Raw genomic sequence first — 24354 nt, forward strand, 5'->3', positions numbered from 1 at the left:
CCTCCAATTAATTCTTGATTCCAAATATTGATTCCCAAAACGTAGTCACAGTAGATAAGAGATTAATAAAACATTTAGGATTCTTCACATTAAATGATCATTATTTTCTTCTCTCTCTCTCTCTTTTAAGAGACAGAGTCTTGCTCTGTTGCCCAGGCTGGAGTACAGTGGCATCATCGTAGCTCACTGCAGTCTCAAACTCCTTGGCTCAAGGGAGCCTTCTGCCTCAGCCTCCCAAATAGCTAGAGCTATAGGTATGTGGCACCACCACACAACTACATTTTTAAACAAAATTCTTTGTAAAGACAGAGTCCTACCATCTTGTCCAGGGTGGTCTTGAACTCCTGGGCTCAAGGGATCCTCCCACCTTGGTCTCCTAAAGTGCTGGGATTACAAACATGACCCACCACATGCAGCCACAAAAGATCACTATTTTCTAAATGAGTCCAGGTTTCTAATGCTGATATTGATAGCTTCCCTTATTGAGCCCCATCAATAGTTTTTGCTTTGGCTCCTAGTACTCTAATATGCTCTTAAATCACTAGAATCCTCAGCCTCTTTATAAGTAAACTCTGTATTGTATTTAAAACACCCTACTTTCTGATGCCAAAACCTTAAAGAAAGGGAAGGGGCAGGAACAGCAGAAGCAATGCATTAAGATTCCTTGATAAAGTTCCCTTCCTTATATCAAGGAAACAACTTAAGACACACGGAGAGTGGATTAATATAATTGAAACCCAGTCCATAAATTCTCTTTCACATCTTACTTTCAATGTTTAAAAGCTGTTTCTTCTCTTGAATTTAACAAGGGTTTATAACAGATGTGCATTCTAAAGAAGAGTGAGGGTTTGGATTCTCCCAGGAGTACACTTCAAATCAAGGATGCAAATGCATGTTGTTATTCGGAAGCTGTAGAGAGCCAGGACAGGGCAGGGGGAACATGAGGAGACAGTGAAGGATGAGTTAGCAAGTCGCTCTGGACAACTGGTGCTTAGTCCTGTGGAGAAACTATTTCATCTGAGGGCCAAGCAACTCTAAATTCATTTTTCTTCTTTTGTTCTTCCAAATGTATCCATTTTTTAATTTTACAGGTAAAATTTTAAGTATCATGTACAACATGATGTTTTGAAGTCTATATTACATTGTGGACTGGTTAAATCTTACTAATTCCCATGTGCATTAACTTGCATAGCCATCATTTTTGTGGTGAGAACGCTTAACATCCCTCTCTTAGCATTTTTCAAGAAATATGTCTTTATATAAAAACTCAAACCATCCCTTGCTTGAGGGCGGCTGTGGGGCCTGCCATTCTACTGGGCCTGCAGCTCTGTAGAAATCTCTGTCAAAGCAATTAAGGTGCTGGTAGTTGGAAGTCAGTCAATAAGAGTACACTGAAGTGATAAGGTCTGGGGAATAAGGGCAGGACAAGCATAACCTCTGCAACAAAATCATCTCATAAAAACACCACCACCAACGCCAACGCATCATCTGCTTGGAGCATATCCTTGATAGGATTTTTCCTGCATAACCTCTAGGCTTCCGAAGCACCCTTTGAGCAATAAATGTTTTTTCATTTACAGATAAGAAAGTTGTCGTAGAGGGATGAGATGACTGTTCCAGAGGCAACAGCTGTCATGTGACAGGATTAAGTCAAAATCAAAGTTTCTATCACTGGATTCCTAAACCTTTACATAGATAAGAAAGTGTGATAACGAAGATTATCTGTGGAGAGGATATGAGAAGAAAAAGCTGAAGCCATCACTAGAGACAATGCTGTGGCCAGTGGGTCTGTCCTGCTGAGGCATGGGTGGCTAATCTGGAGCCCTCCCCCAGGTCGGGGCCATCACGGCAAGCCAGAACCTGAAGTAGAGCACGGCCCTCTAGCGCCCTCTAGCGCCCTCCTCGACCTCTGCCTCCAGCTGGGCACTTCGCTGAAACTTCCCTAGGCCTCCTTCCAAAATACACAGGTCTCCTGTGTTTTCAAGACTTTACTGCTTTTTCAATGAGAAAGCAGTCAACAAAAACTAAAAAGCATGAGGAAGTTACAAACTTTACATAGGTTTTATAGTTGCTATCTTTGGTTTACAATATACGAGTATTCATTGAATATAGTAAGATATTCAATTATAGGATGTATTAGTAGTATTCAAAGTAAAAATATTTAAAGATCATGGTCTATTTGGGACAAAAAATTCCTAGGCACTTTTCTTCAATCAGCCTACAGTTCTCTCATCAGCTTTTTACAATGGTGAAGCAGGACCTGTTAGCAGAACCATGCCCTCCAATTTAGATCCTAATTTTGCCCCACTCCATGCCAAAGCCTGCGGGAAAGTAGATCACACCCTTTAGAAATAAGTGGCAGAAAGTTACCCTGTATCATTTCATACCAACAGAATACTTCATTTTTGAAATTTTATTTTACCCTACTTACAAAGAGCTCACCTGTTACCATTTCCTGAAGGTTGACCTAAGGCATAAGACGTCTGGGTGGAACTCAAAGGACCTTATTACTCATCGTAAAGCAAGAAACATTGTCATCAGCACATTAGCCTTGGTTTCCATTGTTCCCAATCCCAAGGGAGAGGGAAGCGTAATATGGCCCAGATAAATGCCTCACATCGGTGGGTTTGCGTCACAGCTGAACAGCACTGGGTATGGGGAATATACTAGTTTTTTAGCAAACAGTAAACTGGGCTATTTGTCTAGGAGGAGCGAGACTACTAGCTGCGCAAACAACACTGAGATACAGCCTGGGTAGGAAACTCTCAGAGCCCTGTGGTCTTGGTACAACCAGAATCACGCAGTGGAACACAACAACCCGAACTTACTTTTTCCAAATGAATTCTCCCCATATAGAGATTCTATCATATGTAACTTGGAGAATTCTTTCTTTATACCACAAAATACAATTTATGCTGTGTACAGAGTAACTAAAGGACAAAAATGTTCACTTACATTGATTAATGAACAAAATAACATTTCATGCAATATATTCAATACAATATATCATAATTTAATAAAATAAATAAAGCTTGAATAACTGCTGATTGTTGTTGGCTTTTTTGGCAGAACTTTATATAGATTCTGCAGGGTAGTCCTCTATAATCTAAATATATAATCTAAAGGGTGCTGCTGTCTGTGTTGCCAGGGCATATTAACAGACGGTTTGTCTTTCTGAGATAATAGGAAAGTCACAGACAATCCCCTTAAAAACAGGTGTAAAAAATCTTAAAAAGCTCAAAGAAAGGTATTTTTTAAGTGATTTTCACAAAGTCAAAGAATCTTAATGTAGGTACTCAATTCCTTTAGGTTTTACTTTCATTCATCCATCCATCCAACAAAAACGTTATCAAGAACTCGGACTGTCCCTGCATAAAAAGAGTGCAAGTCATTCTACTTGGGGCAGGGGCACTTACTCAGCATGGCTTCACATAAAATCAACCCTTGCATTAGCAAATTGAACCACTAGAAGCATGACTGTTTTCAGAGTAAGTATGACAGACAAAGGTCTGTCTCCAAGATACCAAGCATCTAGAATAGAATCTAAATGACAAATCAGATTGTATTTCACAGACTTCTCAATATGACATGTAGCAAAAGACAATGAGAAGCTTAAGGATTCGTGGAAGAACTGTGTGCGTCACATTCCATGCCAACATGCACACTCACACATACCCCATAACTTCCTACGTTTATCTATGACATTAACTACCTCTTCCACACTTCACCTTTATTGTAAAAAGACAGTCAAGTGGAAGGAAGAATCCCAATAGATATTTCACCAATGATAGAAAGGGCTTCCTTGTATTTGGATAAGGGAAAGAGGTCATGCAAGAGGATAGAAACGACATCTGAAATTTAGTTGCTTTCTTATTCCTGGCAATAGCAACAGTAAATATCTACATAGAGCATCTCCATTTGCACATCCATCTCATCTGAATTTTAGAGTAACCCTGTGAGACAGGTATTAACATACGACCCATAGTATAGATCAGAAAACTGTGACATTGTCTCAAAACCACTTGGGAAGTGATGGGAGCACAAATAAGACTCAGATGTTCTGCTTCGTGAGTCTGGTCTTATTCGTTGAGTTGAAGGACTTGGATGCAGGTTGAAAAAACTTGGACTAAGGTTGAGGCTGATGTTCACCTGTTTGGGAAGTCAGGGTTGTCCATCTGATAAGAGGAGTAACTGACAACAAATAACCATCGCCTTTTCTGCCTGTACAATATATAGTGAGTTGCTAAGACACTGTCTCATTCACTCAATTACTTGACACTTGCTATCACTCAGCAGGGCAAAGAGAACTTGCACATATCACCTCACTTGACAAAAAATTGAACTGAGAGCTGGGTGTGGTGGCTCATGCCTATAATCCCAGCACTTTGGGAGGCCAAGGTGGGTGGATCACCTGAGGTCAGGAGTTCCAGACCAGCCTAACATGGTGAAACCCCATCTCCACTGAAAATACAAAAATTAGCCAGGTGTAGTGGCAAGGGCCTATAATCCCAGCTGCTGGGGAGGCTGAGGTAGGAGAATTGCTTGAACTCAGGAGGCGGAGGTTGCAGTGAGCTGAGATTGTGCCATTGCACTCCAGCCTGAATGACAGAGTGACTCCGTCTCAAAAATAAATAATTAATTAATTGAGAACCAAAGAGGTCAAACTGGCAAAAGGTCACCCTGCTGGGAAATGTTACGAGGTGGACGGCTTTAGAATGTAAGGCAAATCCTCTCCTTTACCTAGGAGGGAAAGATCCCTCCCACCATCCCGTTCTATATTTCCCTCCCCTCTCCTCTTCCTCCCTCCTTTTCTTCCCCTTCTGTCCCCTCCTTCCCTCTTCCTCCTCCCCCTCTCCTCCTTCTACTATTTCTTTTCCTTTTCCTCCTCCCACACATATGCAACACACAGACACATCTCATAAGGCATGAAAGAGTGATGACTGGCACATTTTTTAGGCAATTATTCTAATATACTATTAACTTCAAGAGGCTCATCCCAGCAGTTTGAATTCTGGAAGAGCTCCCTTCCTTCCAGACTTCACCCTCTTCAGCATTTCTTAATTTCACGGATAGCTCCCGCTCTTGATTGAAAATGACAGTTTTTGAGGGCCAGAGGCTGTCTTTGCAATGATTTGATCTGTCTATATATATATACACGTCTCCATGTGAGCTGGAGGCCGGGCTCTGTCCATAGGTGTAGCCACAGAACACTTTGCCTTGCAGTTATTTCTGTGTATCAAGTTCGTGTCTAATTTTCTGCAGCGAGTCTCAGGACTGAGAGAAGTACTTGTGTCTCCCTGAATAAATATGTTAGAATCGTCGCCTGCCTTCAGATACAGAATTGCATGACTTCAAACAGCACAGACGCTGGAACTACATTTTGAAGATGAGAAGAAAAAAAAAAAAAGGAGACACAGATGTGGGCACTTATTTCAAAGAATCGAATAGTGAGATGTTTAAGCACCAAAATCAAAGACCATGGCGGGGAAGCATCCAAACTCTGGGCTTCTGCTAGAAGATCCTTTTTCTTCCACAATAGAAAAAAGACAAAAAAAAAAAAATAGTTGAAGACAGCATCACTCACTTTAAACTCATTTTGACTTATTTTGTAAGAAATTATGAAACTACTAGGAACACAGCTGAGTGAGGGCGGGCACGGCCTGCAGAAGGCACATTCTCTGTCCTCTAGCTCCCCCATGTGGTGGGGAGAGTGTCCTGCACAGACTTCCTGGCAGTGCTCAGAAAGCTGAAGTCAACGCCTTAAGTCCCTGGAAGCAGTAGAGGAGGGAGGGAACCATTCGAACTTGAAGTGGGAAAAATCAAGGGAATTTTCCAGAGAGAATTCTGCATTCCAAATATTTCTCAAATGCATCCCTTCCTTCTCCCTACTACACTGAACTGCTTCGAGTACTGGGAGTCTTTGGCCCGGACCCCTGCAGTAACTTGTCTCCTTGACAACCTACTCCTCTCCCTGTAGTCTGTTATTCAAACAGGCAAATCTTACTAAAAGAGAAAATGTGATCACGGAATGTCCTGCTTAAAAATCCTTCAAGATATAGGTTCCTTTTGAAAGCTTTTCTGAACTCCACACCCCGCGCTCAAGGATGCACTAGTTATGCTGTGTAACAGACTATCCCCCTACAGCAGTGTTTTACAAAGCAGTGATTTTATTCAGCTTAAGATGGTGCGGGCCATCCAGATGATTCTTCTGGCCTGGGCTTCCTGATTCCTCTCTGCATGAAGAATTAAATACAAAATAATTTAAGATGTTTTATAAAAGTATAGTATAAACCACCTGGCCCATGGTAAGTCAGAGAAAAGAGAAAGAACCAGCAATTTTTTCACATTGAAGAACTTGTGGAGAAACAAAAAGGACTTCCATTGGTCCTTATTAGTCAGGTTCAGGGAACTGAGAATTACTTTGTCCCTCACACTGTGCTGAGAGCTTTACATGAGCTGACTTAATACACTTTCCTTTAAATCTCCCAAGATAGGCACCACTTACCTTGTTTCACAGATGAAAAACTGAGTCCAAAAAGCTATGAATTTTGCCTAAAATTACATACCAAAAAAAAAAAAATAGAACAAGCATTTGCAATTAGGTCCCTTTGACACTAAAACTCATGAACTCTCCACTGCTTGATCTTTAGAAAACAAACAGATGTTTGATTTATGGTAATATATTTAATTTAAATCTCTAAAAATCACTGTACTTGTATTTGCTCTATGTTGAGCATATGCTTCCTAAGGTCATTTCTACCATAAGCAGCACAGACTGACTTACTGTTAAAGAGAAGGATATTGGGGCCGGGTGTGGTGGCTCTGGCTCACGCCTGTAGTCCCAGCACTTTGGGAAGCTGAGGCACGGGGATCACTTGAGGTCAGGAGTTCGAGACCAGCCTAGCCAACATGGTGAAACCCTGTCTCTACTAAAAATACAAAAATTAGCCGGGCATGGTGGTGGGCATCTGTAATCCCAGCTACTTGAGGGGCTGAGGCAGGAGAATCGCTTGAATCCAGGAGGTCGAGGTTGCGGTGAGCCAAGATCACACTACAGCACTCCAGCCTGTGCGAAAGAGCAAGAGTCTGTCAAAAAAAAAAAAAAAAAAAAAGGAGAGAGGGAGAGAGAGGGCCATTGGGGTGAGGCAACATCTCTCGCAGATCTTCAGCTGTGACTCTTCAGGACAAATGGCCATGGGGAAGTCACCTAACATTTCAGGGCCTCAAATTCTTACTTTCTGTGTGTGTGTACATTTCAATTTATTAAAACAGTGATACAATTGCCTACAGGGTTGCCTCAGAGATTAAACAAGATAAATGTGTGCAAAGAATCTAAAATGCTGCCTGAACATATACTGGCTACTCATAAAATGACACGTATTTTTATTATTGTGATGTCAAATAGAAGATATTCGAAAAGGGTAACATTCTGAAAAGAGGACATACCCATTTGGGAAAATGATAAACATGAGTGATGGCAGGAAAAAAAGACATAGGTTGGAAAACTCCATGTACAATTAACAGTAATGATTCATTATGAGCTGTAAAACGGGACCATCATTTGCAACAAGAGAAACTAATTTTGTAATAGAGACAATTCCCCAAGCAGCCATTTCTGATGTTTTGAGTGGGATGAGTCACTTCAAAAATCAGAGTGGAAAGTATTTTGGTCTTTGGGAAATGTATTCTATCCCATTTACAAAGCACTGAAATTTTAGCTACAAGCTCCAGCTCACCTTGGCAAATAGAAGGTGCTCAAAATTGGCTGTTGAGTTGGACTCTAATGTCTGCATCTCCTAATTGCTTATGAAATATGTGTTGAACAAATTAAACAACATTTATATTACAACAAAGGAAATTAGCTCTAACCACATATCATCTACTTCCTATAACAGAGCTAAGTGTTTAATTGTTTCTTCTATTTTTACTCCACAGATGTCTTTCATTGGGAACAAAAAAAAGGAATGTAAGAATGTAAGGTGTCATCAATGATTAGGCATTGGTGACTAGAATTGTATTTAGTGTATATATGAGCTATTGTGATATGAAAAGTTTAAATACCTGGTTTTAGTCAGAAGAGAGGATACCAAATCAGAATTCTCTACGGATAAGATACATTCTCTCAATTAATGCTTCAATATCTGGAAAGTGTGGGCCAAAAACCCAAATTCAGGAAGGAATTTCTTTCTTAAGATAATAGGTGGCAAATAGGCAGCTTAGAACATTTAATTGAAGATTTGCTGCATGTAAGACACAGTATATACAGGACATTCAGACGAGGCCTAAGCCATCCTCCTCATTGGAGCACACCATGATGGCTTGAAAATACAGGGTCTGGAGTCAGATGCTCTCACATCAAATCATGACTCTAAACTTAGTATTTCTGAGATTATGAACAACCTGTCTTCTTTCTCTGTGCCTTTATTTCATCAACTGTAAAATGGGGAAAATATTAGAATCAAATTCATGGAGTTTTGTTGTAAGGGAGAAATGAAATACATGCTAAGTTCAGCACAATATTAGGCACATAAACAATTCTAATAGCTCTTAGCTATAAATATTAGTAGCACTCCCTATAGACTTTCAAAGGAATGTTGAGTTATAGTAATAGAAATATTTATAATTCCATAAGCATGCCTCCTTAGATTAAATCTTGTTATTATTTTCATTACCCTTATCATTAACATTATTATTATCATTATGGTAAGTCATTGGTCTTATGAACTGAGGAGTGAAGTTTGTGCTGACGTCAGCCATATAAAAGAGATAATACTAATAAGCTACAACTCTCTTTTTATTGGTTCCTAGAAAAAGAGGAAGCAGGGAAATAATAAGTGTCAAATATGTCAAATACTGCTCTAGGTAGCTTATATTAATTTTCATTCATGGATTAATTATCATAATCACCCCTCAACTTGAGTATTACAAACCCTACTTTGCAGATGAAATTGGAAAAGAAACTAAATTTTTGCTTAAGCTAGTATTTGCCTAAGTAAGTTATGAATAGATCTGGGCTTGAACTCAGGTTTCACTAACTTTAAAGTCCTGATTGTTTTCACTATGCTAGCTCCTCTTTAAAATCAGTACATTTTAGGTAATGGGTTCTAGTTTCCTTGAGTTTCTAGTTAATTAATATACACTGTGTTGTAAGAAGATGAGCAATGGGCTTAGTGTCAGAAGACTTCCCTTGAGGCCTGGGTCGTTCTACTTCTTAAGAATGAACCTGTGCAGGGCTATTTGCACTCTTTGAAACTCAATTTCCTTATGCGCAAAATGGGCATAAGTAGTCTTTTACTCACAAGTGATTTGCAGGCATACAACACAATAAATATGAGAGTGCTATGTCTATTATAAAAACCTTAGGAAAAATAGTGAATAAGTCACAGAGTGCCAGTAAATTTATAATTGTCTCAATAGCAGAAGTATCAGGCAGTGTCATATCCCGGTCCTCTCATACCTTAGTCATCTTGTTTAACACCATCCTCAATTTCTCCTTTTTACACCCAGCCCAGCCACCATTCACCACATCAGAAGCCATGTGGGCTCTGTTTAATAATAAACTCCAAAAGTGTCACTATTTTCCATGATCACTGCTAACACCCTAGTCCAAGCCACTGATAACCAGATGACTGCATCAGCCGTGATAACACATTGCCCTGCTGTCACAGACACCCCTCTAGAGTCCACATGCCACAGGGGCCAGCGTCATCTTATAAAACCTAGATCCCAACACTCATCGCTTTAAAATCAGCTCTGCTCTCTATTACGCTAACAATGAAAATCCAGACTCCTTGTGGTAGCCCTCAATGGCCAAGGAGACCCAGCTCTTACCTACCATTGTGTTTCAGGTCCAACACTCCAGCCTTGCAAGCACACAGAGCTTCTTCCGGCTCTCCCATCACAGCCAGTCTCTCTGAGCCCTAGAGCCCAGGCACTCTGCCTGGAGTACCCCAACCTCAACTCTCCATGAGCTGTTCCCTTCTTAGCATTCAGGTCTCAGCTCAAAAGGCCCCTCTTCATCAGGACCTGCCTATCTCCTGGATCTAAATAAGAGACCCACACCCACTTCACTCACACCTATAATACCTACTGTCTGCATGGCATTTTTGCTACCTGGAAGTCTTTCTTGTTTATTCACCTCTTTATCCTTGTTTATTCACCTCTTGCTTGTCTGTTGCCCTGGCAAAATTTAGACTCCATGAAAGAAGGCACCTATGTGTCCTTTTCAACACTAGCAAGCAGAACAAATCATAGGTTTGCAAAGAATACATGTTGGATACATTTTTAAAAGTGAATTTCTCTTATACTACTGCAGCCGCAACCGTACAATCTTCTGCCTCTGTCTGTTGGCTTTCAAATCCCCCTGCACCGCCCCATTCAAGGTTCTACAGTGCACCACAAAAATCAAGAAAATGAAGACAACTCTCTTGCTCTGGAATCCAGTGCTCCCCAGATCCCAGCCTGCATCTGCCTCTGAAGCCTCCTTCCTCACTCTCTCCTGCTCACAATCTTTCCTCCAGCCACACAGCTGCAAGCTTCTTAGGCTGCTCCTTTAGCCCGAACTAGCCCCTCCGTTTACACAATAATTTCTGTCCTACTGATGCCTTGCTTTGCCCAGGTAAGATGCTATGTATTTTATTTTTTATTTCTATTTTTTATTTTATTTTTATTTTTATTATTTTATAAATCATATATTTATGTATATTTACATATTTACATATTTTAAATATTTATATATTTATAAACTTATATATTTATATACCTTATATATTTATATATTTATAATTAAATTATATATTTATTATAATATAATAACATTATCATAAATTAATATTATGTATTTTATTATTTTATTTTTATTTTTTATTTTATTTTATGATGCTATTTATTTTCTATGTGAAACTTTCCCTGATCATTCCAGGAAAAAAACTCAGTCCTTCCTCACTGCTCTCACAGTTTTCCCTCGATTGAACACTGAGCTGTGTTTGGTTCTGTTTTGAAGCAGTGAAGGTGTCTCTTTACAGTCTATTTCTTTGATAGTGAGAGGAAGGGGTTGAAAATGATATTTAATATGTTGACTGTTCACCACTCATGTTTATACACATTACCTGCTTGAAATTCTGCTTCAGTACTTCAAGGATCATTTTTCCCATTTCGCAGATGGAGACATTGAAGTTGAGTGAGATTATATAAGCTAGGGTTGCACCACTTACTTATGGCTAAGCTGAGAATAAATCCAGGTCTGACATCAAAGCCAGTGTCTACTGCTTCCTTCTGTTTCCCCACATCAGGTCTACTTTGGAACAACACTGAATTTAATATAAGGGATTGAGCTGAAGTGAATTGCATGGAATTGGATGAAAAAGCCGGCTGTACTGAAGGCCAAGTTTGTCTGTTTCTCAGTTGGATCTGGGAGTCCTTATGCCTGTCTTTATTTACTTGGTCGGATTCCCTCCCATGCCTAAACATTCTCACAAAGTGAAGAGAGGAGTCCCAGGCCCCGGGGAGCAGTGCCCCTCCGGATGGTGCCAACAGTTGCCTATATTACAGAGCTGCTAAGCTCATCGTTCTTTGGCATTTGTTTTAATGGTCAGAGCGAACGAATTGTGGCTGTTGGAAGAGACTGAAAATTAGGTGTATTTGGAGATGAATTCATCTCAAATTGCTGAAACTGTCAACTCAGGTGGCAAATATTCAGTTCATTCTTGAAAAAAAAGGAGAAAACTACAACATCTTTCCCCAGTGATCTCTATAAGAAAACTTGAAAAGCCATCAAATTAGAATTGCATTGTTTTCTCTGGCATTCATCCAGATTCTCGCAATATTCAAAGCAGTCATTTTATTTCAACGGCTCAGGAAAAACATGGTTGACATAGCTTAAAAAGATAGATTAAAACTTCATATTTGAAATAATGTCAGGATGAGCCAAATTCACTAAGGCAACCTGTCTGGGAAAGGTTTCCACCCGGACACACTGAGGCACATGCCAGAGCCTGAGCAAGGTGGGCCTGTCAAGGGTCTTGGGCAAGGAATGGGGAGTAGGATTCAGGACCCTGTGTTCTAGTCCCAACTCTGGTCCCTGTTTACTGACAGAACTTGAGTGAGTTGCTTAATTTCACTGATACACCCATTGTCTATGCTGCAGCATTGAGCACCTGTTACATGTTTCAGAAAGTTGAGAAACAGAATGTTGCCTGAAAATGAAATGAAGCATCTCCAAGACCCGTCACTTTTACTGAGGGACCTTGTTCAAGCTTAATGTCTCTGAATCTCAGTTTCTTGATTGATAAAATGAAACAAACAAAACAAAACAAAACAAAACACCAGAACAAGTCCTTTTTCACAGAGCTATTGGTGAGAATTAAATGAGATGATGTATGTGAAAGTACCAAGATGCTGGTGAAGGGCTGAAAAGGTGCCACGACGCCCAGCTGCATGGCTGATAACAATGAATTAGAATTTACCGGTCAGCAAACTATAGCCTGCAGACCAGCTGCCTGTTTTTGTAAATAAAATGTAATTGGAGTGGACTCATACCCGTTCACTTACATATTGTCCACAGAAGCCACAGCACTGTGCAGTTGCTTTAGAACCAAAGATATTCACTATCTGGTCTTTTTTTTTTTTTTTTCTGAGACAGAGTCTCCCTCTGTCACCCAGGCTGGAGTGCAGTGGTGCGATCTCGGCTCACTGCAAGCTCCACCTCCCAGGTTCACGCCATTCTCCTGCCTCAGCCTCCCGAGTAGCTGGGACTACAGCTGCCTGCCACCGCGCCCAGCTAATTTTTTGTATTTTTAGTAGAGACGGGGTTTCACCGTGTTCGCCAGGATGGTCTCGATCTCCTGGCCTCGTGATCTGCCCTCCTCGGCCTCCCAAAGTGCTGGGATTACAGGCTTGAGCCACCACGACCAGCCCACTATCTGGTCTTTTACAGAAAAGTTTGCCAACATTGGATTGGTAAGGACTTTGCCAGCTCTCGCATAGGTGAGAATTCTTCCCTATCTCTTTTTGTTTTGTTCCCGTCTTTACAATCCCCCCTCCTCCCTCCTGCCCTCTGTTTTTTTTTTTATCCTTTCTTTTCTTCCTTCTTCTTTTTTCTTTTCTCCGCAATAAACAAAAGCCTAGATAAATACACTGAGCCATTTACAAAACAAAAAGAGATGAGCCTCCCTCCTGGGAGATGTAACTGGTGCCAAGACCCATGCATGATATGGCCTGGGCTGCAGGGGCTGCACTGTATCCCACAGTTACCCATGGGCTGGGATTCTGAACCAGGAAACAACCTAGAGGAGCAGTCAAGTATTACTTAGACACCACAAGGCTCTGTAACATGGTGCTGCACTTATCCTAGTTTTTGAAATCATTTTGTTTGTATCTTTCCCACTAGATTGTGAACTTTCTGAGAATAGAAGCTTGCCTTATTTATTGTAGGGATCATGTATGTGAATCACAGTGTCTGGACTTTAGGCTCCATAACTGCTTGTTAAAGTGAATAATTATCTTCAGAATCATGTTTCTCATTAATGTTATTAATTATGTTAATTAGAACAATTAATATTGTGTTACTACTATTACGTTATTTATTCTAATAAATTCTACCATATGGTTTAGACTTTTAGAAAATATTTTAAATTGTGTGCTTAAAAGGAAATCATTTATTGAAAGCAGAAACTGACACTTTATATCATTTATAAGGAGATGAAAAATAAATAAAAGACCAACTAAGAACATGTCTTTTATAATTTGTATGATTTGAGCAGTTTTTACCCTTATATTAGGAAATAATAAACACCCTTCCCTCCAGACTCTCCATCCTGAGATAATATGTCATTAGGAAAAAGCTGGGGCACAGCTGGGTCGTAGACTAACCTCTACTCTTTACCCAAGTGTGACCGAATCCACCTGTGAGACATAAGAAACATTTCCATGATGAGCTCATCAGTTCAAAGTGGGTCCAATTAAAGCCTCATTTGCAGGAACTAATCATAGTTAGCTGCAAATTGGAGGAAATGCTACTCCAATCAAATGCATAATTCCCCTTCCCCTATGAGTTAAGTTTCCTGGTGTTATGTGACATTTAGCTGTTGGCATCATCCTCAAAATTATCCCTTTTGGGAAAGAATTATTGCATTAGGAATACAATTCTAACTCATGCTTAGTTTTAATAAAAACTTACTTGTTTTCTGCCCAGCATCTCCCAATCTTACTTTATAATATTGGCAAACTTTGATGTCAATTCAACCATTTTCCGTCTGATTATTGTATCCTGTGAACATGGATAGCAGTGGCTTCCATTTTTTATTTAAAATACTGACTTGACATATCCTTTCCAAAGGCTTTACTCATATTATCACATTTAATTCTCAAAGTAATCCCAGGAGTTATTTTTTTTTGATGGTACCACATTTACAATTAAAAATAGCAATACCAACAACAAAGCAGAAGTTTAGGATGAGTCAGTAAACGGTTCACATTTGCATAATTAGTAAGTAGTAAAGCTGGCTGGCATTAGTGGCTCTGTTTAGTTGCTCAGTCTGTACTGGTAATTAGTAAGATCTGCTGATTTTCAGGCCAATCAAGAGTGGAACATGGAGCAGGGCAGGAGCGGTCATCACATCAATACTTAGCATTTCTGCAAGAACGGCTTCTTACAATCTGGATGCTTCAACAATTTTAAGAACTGGAGAGGTTTGGTCAGATTACTACCCTCTCTTAGCCATTCCAAACATAAGAGATCCTTTAGGAAAGGGGCCGGCAAATTATGATTATTAACATTTTAAGTGGTTGAAAAACAAAAGAATAATATTTTATGATACATGAAAACTATATGAAATTCCTATATCAGTATGCATAAACAAAGTTTTACTGGGACACAGCCACACATTTATTTTTGTGTTGTCTGTAGCCACATCAGAAGAACTGTGCTACATTAGAAGCACAGAACAACTGAGTGCTACATCAGAAGAACCGAGTAGTTGCAACAGAGACCATGTGGATCACAAAGTTCTAAAATATTTCTTATCTATCTCTTTGTTTCCTGTTTTGAGATGCAGCCTAGTTGCTATCTCCTGCATGAAGCCTTGTTTAATATTTCTTGCTTTGTTTCTTTTCCCTCCTCTGAATATAAATAGTATAGTACCTACACTATCTAAACTATTATCTACCATTTTATTTATACTGCTAGGACTGAAAGGCTTTAATTTCATCTCTTCCAGTTGTGCTTGATGCTTGAAACCCTCTGTAACAACCCTGAACAGTAGAACTTTCTACTGGATGATATAAGTATCCTATAGCTGTGTTGCCAAATATGGTACACATGGTGATACGCAGCTACTGAGCCACTGACATGTGGCCAGTGTGATTGAGGAATTCAATTTTGAAATTTATGCTAAATTAAATTTAAATTTAAATTTGAACTCCTAGCCAGGCATGGTAGCTCACAGGAGGATCACTTGAGCCCAGGAGTTTGAGGCTGCAGTGAGCTTTGATCTCGCACCACTCCACTCCAGCCTGGTGACAGAGCAAGACTTTGTCTAAAATAAAATACAATAAACAAAATAAAATATAAATTTGAGCCCCTACATTGGAGAGTGAAGGTCAAAAAGTTCCCTGCTGAGCAATTTCCTAGTCTCAGCTGGAATGATTCAGTGCTAAGGAACTCAAGCCCTCCCCAGCGTTCCATGACATCTTTGGGCAGCTCTTGCTACTTGAACATCTTCATGGAGAAATGTTTTCATTGAGACATGTTTTATTGAGAAACATTTTCCAATAACTTGCACATGATTTTTTAAATTCTACTATTTATGGCCACACAGAATAAACCTAATCTCCCTGATAGTGTCAATCTCTCATGTAAGAAGAGTGTGTACCAATCCACACAGGTATCTGCTTTGTTCTCTGAGACTGAACTGGAAAAATAAAGGGGATATAACTGCACCAGGTAGAATGGATGCTATTTTATTGTTCCCTGTTAAATATTTTATGCTCAGCATGGAAACTCTTTACTTTATTAGGGTCTGAGTCCTAGTGGGTGGCAGGGATTCCACCACAAAAGACCAGATGTTTCTTCTCTCTGTCTGCCGGAAGCTATGGCTCAGATACATGACCAAGGTTCTCTCTCTACCTTGAATTTGTAAAGAATGAGACAAATAGAACAGAGAGTAAGAGATAATTCATGGCACAGTGGGAAAGTTCGTCGACAGCAATGTTCTAACTAGACCATCCCTGGCTTTGAACCCTGGCTATGTTCTCAGTTTCCTAAACACTGAAAGGTCTAGTCCTTCATACAAGCCTGGTTCTTGACGTTGCTTCTGTTGACTCCATGACATACTTCCAGAAATTCTGTATTAGACCGTTCTTGAATTGCTATAAAAAAAATACCTAAGACTGGGTAATTTATAAGAAAAGAGGTTTAATCATTTCACAGTTCTGCAGGCTGTACAGGAAGCATAGCAGTATCTGCTTCTGCGGAGGCCTCAGGGAGCTTACAGTCATGGCTGAGGTCAGCGTGGAAGCAGGCACGTCACATGGTAAAAGCAAAAGCAAGAGAGAGAGAGAGGGAAGACGTGCCACACACTTTTAAACAATCAGATCTTGCGATAACTCACTATTGCAGGGACAGAAACAAGGAGATGGTACTAAACCATTCACAAGAAATCCATCCCCACGATCCAATCATCTCCTACCAGGCTTCTCTTTTCCACCTTGGCTTTCAGAAAGGGAAGAGATTTAGAGAACAGGTTGGGTTTCTGTGTGTAGATGTTGTTCCTGGGCCACAGACCTGAAATGGAGGGCTCTGGGATTGTTAGGAAGGAAAAGGAGCTGCAGGTATGTAAAGAATCATCTTCTATTCGAAGGCCACAGTTAAGGCAAGAGCTGTCCCTGCCACTTTGAATTACCAATCAAATCAATAGATATTGAAAACCCAGAAGGAATTACCTGAAATAAGATTGTTCTTAACTGAGAAGTCTGGTTCTTCCAGGTGTTGTCTTGAATCTGTTGTCAGATAGATCCTAGTTCAAGGACATGTACTATGTGACCTTGGGCAAGTCATTGACTCTCTTTGGAGCCTCATTGTCTACATAACAGAAACAATAGGACTTGGTTTACAGAACGTTACTGTGGGTACTAGCAATGGAATACCAGCCAAACCATACAGGAATTCCCCAAAGTGCCTTACAAAAGCTTGTGTTAGAGATGTTGTTCTTTCTCCATCCTGAAAGCCCAAGCTCTGCACAATTCTATTTCTTCTCTGTGACCCTGACATCAGACTATGTTTCAAGGATAGATCACAGTGTTATCACAAGAGTGTTTAAGAGGTCCAAGAAGTTGAATGATTCATTCCAAAGCAGAATGATATTCTCCTTTGGGGGCAGGTATCTCTCAAGCAAGAAGTTTCTGAGGGTCCTGCAGCTCCATTGACAGTTCTTGCTCATTTTTTTTTTTTTTTGCCAGACCAGCAAAGAAATGAATGAAGGGCTCCTTAAAGTCTAAGGTTGCACTCTACGAACTGCTCGGATAAGAGAAGGAAATCACAAATTATTATTGGAAGTGGGACATGTGCCCTCAGGGGACTCACAGGCAATGGGCTAGATATAGACATAGGGAACATGACTAATTGCAGTGGATGCTCTCCAAAACAGATGTGTCCAAGACGTCCAGTGGGACACACAGCCAGAGGTGGTTTATTCTGCCAGGAAGCATCAGATGCAACTGGCATTTAAGTTGGATCTTAGGAGATTAAATCAGTCTACAAGCAGAAAAGAGAAAATTCCAGAATGGTTAATGTGGTTTATGAAGGCATATGTGAGGATGCAAATGGCAGGAGTAAAGGCCCAGGGCAGAACCAGGTCACACAGGTCACGAAAATCCTGCCACTCATTTCTGTATGCAGAACACACTGCTGAGTGTCTGACCATCTGAGAGCTCTGCACAAGTCCTTGTAAAGTGAAACAGCGATGTGTTCAAAATGAGGCAACGCCATGCATTCTAGTGAGGGGGCTCCTACTCTGAGTGGGAGGTGGTATTTGATGGCCCAGTGGGTCCTTAGTGACTCTCACTCTACAAATGGGAAAAGGAAAGAGGAGAAAAGGAGGAGGAGCAGGAGGAGGGGTAAAACTAGGAGGCAGCTCTGGGAAATGCAGCAGGTTACCTATTCCAAGGAGGAGAAAAATGGAGGAAGGTGCTCTCAAATAGAAGGAAGTTAAGGGGTAACTAGAGGAGAAAAAATGGAATAAACTTGTATTTGACATTTAGCTATTTTGAGAAGTATGCAGCTAATTTGTGGTGATTGCTTCCAAAAAGATGGGGAGGCTTGATTGTTTCAATGACTGGTCTACAAACATAATGAACATCAATTATGCGCAAGATGTATGGCCAGGTCCGATACAGTGACAAGGAAGAAAGCAGCATTTTTTGAGTGCCTTTTATGTGCCCAACACATTATCACATTGAACCCTTACAAAATCTTGTCAGGGAGATATGATTGTCAGCACTCTGTGAGGGTACAAAAACATGCAAAAAGGAGTTACAAGGTACATCAACTGCTATGCCGGCTGACTGCATATATCAAATAAATACTTCTACGGGCCAGCTGAACCTCAGGCAAAGGGTCTGTTGTGGGTGTGGAGGGGATGCTGCCATGATCTATATGCAGGCGCTAGCTCCCAAAGGGGTCTGTGATTTGTGCCCTAAGTAATCCAGTCTTAATCTGCAAGCAATGAAATGTCATTAAAAGTTTTAAACCCGGGAATGCAGTCATGCTTTTTTAAAATTCTGGAGGATCAATCTAGCAACAACTTACAGGATGCATTAGAATGGCGTAAGACAGGAGGCAGAAAAAACAGCCAGGAAGCAGCAGCAGGAATCTAGGCAGGAAATGGTGGAAGGTGATGAGAGAGCCGTGGAGATTAAGAGCAGGGGCTCAATTCAAGAGCTGGAAAAGTGACAGAACCAGCAGGATAAAGCGATGGTTGGAGACAAGGTGCTGGAGGAAGGGAGGAGAGTTGGTTGGCTTTGAGGTTGAGTTTGCATTTCAGAATGGATGACTGTCAAGCACACACAAAAGACAAGGTAAGGGCAAGGAGAGCACCCACCTGGAATGGGCAGTGAAAACACATCTAGGCACTCAAAGACTGGATTATTTATGACCTACATAGTGAGAGGAAATCCAAGCAAAGGTGCCAGCTCCCCATCATCCTTGACCTACACAAGGATGTTGCCACAATAGGGGCAACCTGACTGCAGTCCAAGTTATGGGATGCCTAGTGTAGTAGGTGGAATAGTATCCCCCAAAAGTTATGTCTATCTAGAATCTGAAAACTGTGGCCTTACTCAGAAGTGGATTTTTGCTGATGTAATAATCAAAAAGAACCTTGAAGTGATATCATTATAGATTTCAGGCAGTCCCTAATTCCAATGATCAGTGTTTTTATAAAAAGAGAAAGCCTGGGCACAGTGGCTCAGGCTTATAATACTAGCACTTTGGAAGGCTGAGGTGGGCAGATCACTTGAGGTCAGAAGTCTGAGACCATCGTGGCCAACATGGTAAAACGCCGTCTCCATTAAAAATACAGAAATTAGCTGAGTGTTATGGCTCGCACGTGTAGTCCCAGCTACTTGGGAGGCTGAGGCAAAAGAATCGCTTGAACCCAGGAAGCAGAGGTTGCAGTGAGCCGAGATCACGCCACTGCACTCCAGCCTGGGTGAGAGAGCAAGACTACGTCTCAAAAAAAAAAAAAAAAAAAAAAAAAAGAAAAGAAAACAAAGACAGAAAGGCAACGTGAAGACAGAGACAGAAACTGGAATGATGCTTGCACCAGCCAAAAAATACCAGGATCCAACAATGCTGGAAGAGACAAGGGAGAGCCTTCTCAAGAACCTTCACAATGATGGTAGCCATGCCAACGAATTTAAGGAAAATTATACTAATTTTCCTTAGGGTTGGTAAATTTCATACCAGCTACCAATGTCATTCAATTAACCCAAATTAATAAAACCTGGTGTAAAGTGTGTTTAAGATTCTTACTTCAATAAAGCTAAGCTTTAGCTAAACTGTAAAAAGCTGCAGCTAAAATAAAAATAAGCTATGAGAGTGACTTTAATGACTTTAATATTCTGAGAAACAATGCTGAGACCAAAACTGGGATTACACTCTCACTATGCTGAGCCATAGCCCAGGTAATGTTAGGGCAAGGTGTAGCTTATGAATGGAAATAAATGGCTACATTAAATTCCATCCATTTACTTTAGGAATGTTGGCCTCCACAACTTCAAAAGAATAAATTTATCTTGTCTCAAGCCACCAAATTCATAGTAACTTGTATAGCAGCACTAGGAAGCTAGTGCACCCCATTTCTAAGGAGCCAATTCTGAGCTGTGGCTGCAGCTCTATTCTTCTATCCTGTACTTCACAAGGATCCAGGGGACGATGAGAAAGGTTCATGGTAGCCTCTTGGGGAGAGAAGGAGGGGAGTGGGAGATGGCTCGTGGCCTCGTTACAAGCCTCCTGCCTTCTCTCGTCCTGGGGGCACATGGTGCTCTTCAAGAATTATATTCACTGCAATTCAAGCTGTTGCCCATGTGAGTTTGTGCAATGTTTCCAAGGCACTGTGGTGGAGCCATTCTCCTGGTGATGATGTGCCCTGGAGCTGGAATCACTACAAGAGGCACGGCCTGGTACTTAGTTACAGAAAAGACTGACCTCGCTTCTGAGATGGTCTTGGAATTCTCTAACCTAAAGTCACAGTCACAATTCTCTGATGCTGAGAATACCTGAACCACAGATGCCGGGTCACATACACCCACTTAAGTCTCTTCAGCTGACAAGAACCTGGTTTAATGCACAGAGATGATAACTGAACACACTTCCAATGCCTCTGCCACCTCGCTTATGGGCACAGCCTACCTGTGGCCTAGGTTTGCTTTGATCACCATCAATATTGCTTGAACCAATCCCCTGCTAAGGACTTCTTTGCTGACTCAACCACCCCACAGTGACTAGGGATGTGCCAGCTCCCCTCCACCAGGTGGGGCTCTGATTTTTTCCCTCTCCCCACCAAGTGGGATGCTGATCCCTTCCCTCTCCCCCCGCAGGTGGGGCTCTGATCCCTTTCTTCTTCCGCGCTAGGTGGGCCTCTGATCCCTTCCCTCTCCCACCCAAGTGGGCCTCTGATCCTTTCCCCCTCCCCCCACCAGGAGGGCTCTGATTTTTTTCCCTCTGCCCCTCCAGGTGGCGCTCTGATCCCTTCCTTCTCCACTCCCCAGCTGGGTCTCTGATTCCTTTATCTAAACCACCCACCCCCCCAGGGTGGGACTCTGATTTCTTCCATCTCCCAGTAAATGAGGCTTTGATGCCTTCCTTCTCAGTGTATCAGTGAGGTTTACTCTCATATTGGGCAGATTCTTCCAGTGCCTAATGGCCTTTGATGTCTTCAAATTGCACAGCTTCATATTGGAGTCATTCCTCATCTCCCTCATTTCCTGGGCTGCCCATGGATTAAAATGTCATGGTACTGGTAACATCTGAACCATGCTGGTAGTTATTCCCTTTGGTTCCTGTTTTAACCTGTCCAGTTGCCTTTACCAGCATGAGGCTCAGCGACAAGCTCCTGTAATCTAAGGCCTCTTCAAACTCAACGGCTTAACTGTCCTGGTCATCTTACCATTTCCATGCACGTATTTTTGAAGTTTGTGGTATAATGGGAGAGTTGATCATAAGAACTTGGGGCCACAATGTCCAGATTTGACGTCTGTGTTTGCTGCCCACTAGCTCTGTCTTCTTAGATAAATTACTGAACATCTCTGGACCATGGTTTACATACAGGGATAATATAAGAACTGAATGAGTTAATATAAATCATCTAAAACATTGTCTGCCGCATAGTGGAATCCAGAACTCTAGGAATATTAGCAAGGAAGAAGATGACACTGATGGCACTGATGAGATGAACCCTGACAATGTCAATCCTGCCCACGTTTCCCCCATGCCTGTAACTTTGCATTATCCTCTAGGAAGGCACTTACTATCTTGTAAGTATTAAAACTGTCTATTTTTTTCTGGACCTGCATATTATGAATTCCCTGAGGGCCACAGTCTTGTTTTATTTATCCTTACATTCCTGGCACTAGGTATAGTACCTGCTAGAGAGAGCTTTAGCAAAATTATTGTCCTCACTCCCCTCTTCACCTTATTAATTCTTTAATAGGATGTGCAAATGGGCCAGATCAATGTGAAAGAAAAATGAGTGCTTCAAGAATTTAAATAATTAGGTGGTATAAGTATAAAATATTTCTAAACCTAAACCCTGAGTTATAGATTGGATAGCAATTATATGAGCAGTTTGAAAATATAAAGCCCATATTGTACATTTTTCTATTGCCAGAAATATATTGAGTAGAATTGTACAGTGTTTTTTTCCCTCTTTAGAGGTTATTTAACTCTATCAATCTTATTTTCAGTTTAATTATGAAACCAACACGCCAAACATACCATACATCCAAAAACAAATTTAGCCTTCTGAATATTAATTAACATTGTTTCAAAGAGACAGCCGCTGTTTATCATTGATTTAAATTAAATATTGAGAAGGAAATTAAAGAGATTTTTATTTCATTTATTCAGCAGCAACATTACAGTTTATACAAATGAAGGCATAATTAAACAGCCTGCCATTAAATTACAATCTGCATCTCATGTAAGCAAACATATTAAAATTGAAAATGCTTGTCATGAATATAAAACCAGTTGCTTGAATAAGAATTACTCTGAATGTATGATACACATTTAAGCAATTGTTTTGTTTAATTTCCAAAAAGCACTGTGGCACTTTTGATGTGACTAGACTGACAGGTTGTATTAATTCTGAGACATATTTGATAATAATGACTGTAAGATTACTAATAATAGCTAATGATGTGGTAATCCCTAGTAAGCACTTAATTCGCACCAAGTAATTTAATTCATGAGGTGGATATCGTTACTATCTCTTCTAGAAAGTGTCTTTTTTGTTTGTTTGTTTGTTTGATTGTTTAGTTTGAGAGAGGAAGAAATTAAAGTCATTAGGGAGCAGCGGCGGGACAAGGGGAGGGCACCCACTGGCTGTAAGCCCTGACGAGTACAATGTGCAAAAGAAGCACAGAGTCCCCTTGAGATGCTGTGGCAGAGAATCCAATGCTGAGAGTCAGGTTACAGTGGGAGCAAGAAGGTACACAGGCCGTTCAGCAAAGTGAAGCTTCTAGAAAGAGACTAGTTCTGGGAATCACTTCACAGATGGTGTGTATTCACTTAAAGAACTAGTCCAGAATACATGGATAGAGTTAAATAGGATTATTTTCCAAAATTATTATTTCCAACAGAATTTCTTTACATTAGATGGATGACCTTGAATAGGTTACTTAACTCTGAGTTTTCACTTGCTTATCTACCAAGGGAAGATGATATTTACAACTCACCCCAAAAACCACGGTGAATAGCACATGATAATAAATGGTGTCTGGTATCTAGTGGGGACTCAAAGAGGACACTTATTAAATGCTTAAAAATTTAGACTAAAATTTAAAACAGCTTGCAAGAGAGATGTGCCTTCACAACTATGAATCAAGAAATAGTTCTGAGTGGACAGCATGGGGTCTCAAGGAATTGATCATCAGTTACCCTATCCGTGTCTTCCTTCCCTAGTCCCTACCTCCTTGATATCTGGTGGGTATGTTTTACATTCAGAATGGCCCCCAATAATGTATAATCCTTTTAAGGAGGCACGATCCAGGAATGCTGAGCAGGGTTAAAAACACACAAAGTGGTAAAAATAAATTTTAAAAATAAATAAATAAATGAGCAGGCAGCTTACACACAGCCATCCTAGTAATCACCAGATGGTAATTGCGGACAATGGATGTGGTGTAAAATGCATTGATCTGACAAAGCAAAATTGGACTCAGAGAAAATGCATTTAAACAAAGGAATTTAATGGTGAGGATGTGTCTTGGAGAGGGAAATGAATCTTGTTCCCAGATAGGTCTTCTAATATGACAAATAAAAATTAAACTTTTATAGCTGGCATCAGGTTGGGTGCTGATTCACGCTTCAGGCATCCAAAGTTCCTCTGCTTCTTTAGTAGGGCAATTGGTGGGCTTCATGATGAGTCAAGGTATATGGCATTCGGCAATGGCTGCTCCACATTTAGCCCCAGTGAAGCTCTCTTCTCTATAAATAAAATAATGCTTTATCTTTCAAGGATTTTCCTTTTCAAAGCAGTCTCAGCTATCTCCACTTTCTAATAATTCATGTATTCATGCCACATATCTTCCGTAGGCCCCAAATAGTCCCACTGGAGCTTTGTTGAGTGCTGGGAAGGC

At 40.6% G+C, this 24354-nt stretch overlaps 2 long non-coding RNA genes across 2 annotated transcripts in view; one reads left to right on the top strand and one right to left on the bottom strand.

Moving 5' to 3' along the window:
* LOC100973342 (uncharacterized) overlaps nt 1–9938 on the bottom strand; it is a 28280-nt gene extending 18342 nt beyond the window's left edge. Inside the window, exon 1 of the long non-coding RNA XR_008955900.1 lies at nt 9836–9938. This is a non-coding gene — a long non-coding RNA (uncharacterized LOC100973342). The remainder of the gene's footprint in view (nt 1–9835) is intronic.
* Nucleotides 9314–24354, top strand: part of LOC130541781 (uncharacterized) — a 91569-nt gene continuing 76528 nt past the window's right edge. The window contains exon 1 of the long non-coding RNA XR_008955901.2: nt 9314–10618. This is a non-coding gene — a long non-coding RNA (uncharacterized LOC130541781). The remainder of the gene's footprint in view (nt 10619–24354) is intronic.

The sequence above is a fragment of the Pan paniscus genome, chromosome 7 (assembly GCF_029289425.2).
Source record: "Pan paniscus chromosome 7, NHGRI_mPanPan1-v2.0_pri, whole genome shotgun sequence".
Classification (NCBI taxonomy): domain Eukaryota; kingdom Metazoa; phylum Chordata; class Mammalia; order Primates; family Hominidae; genus Pan; species Pan paniscus.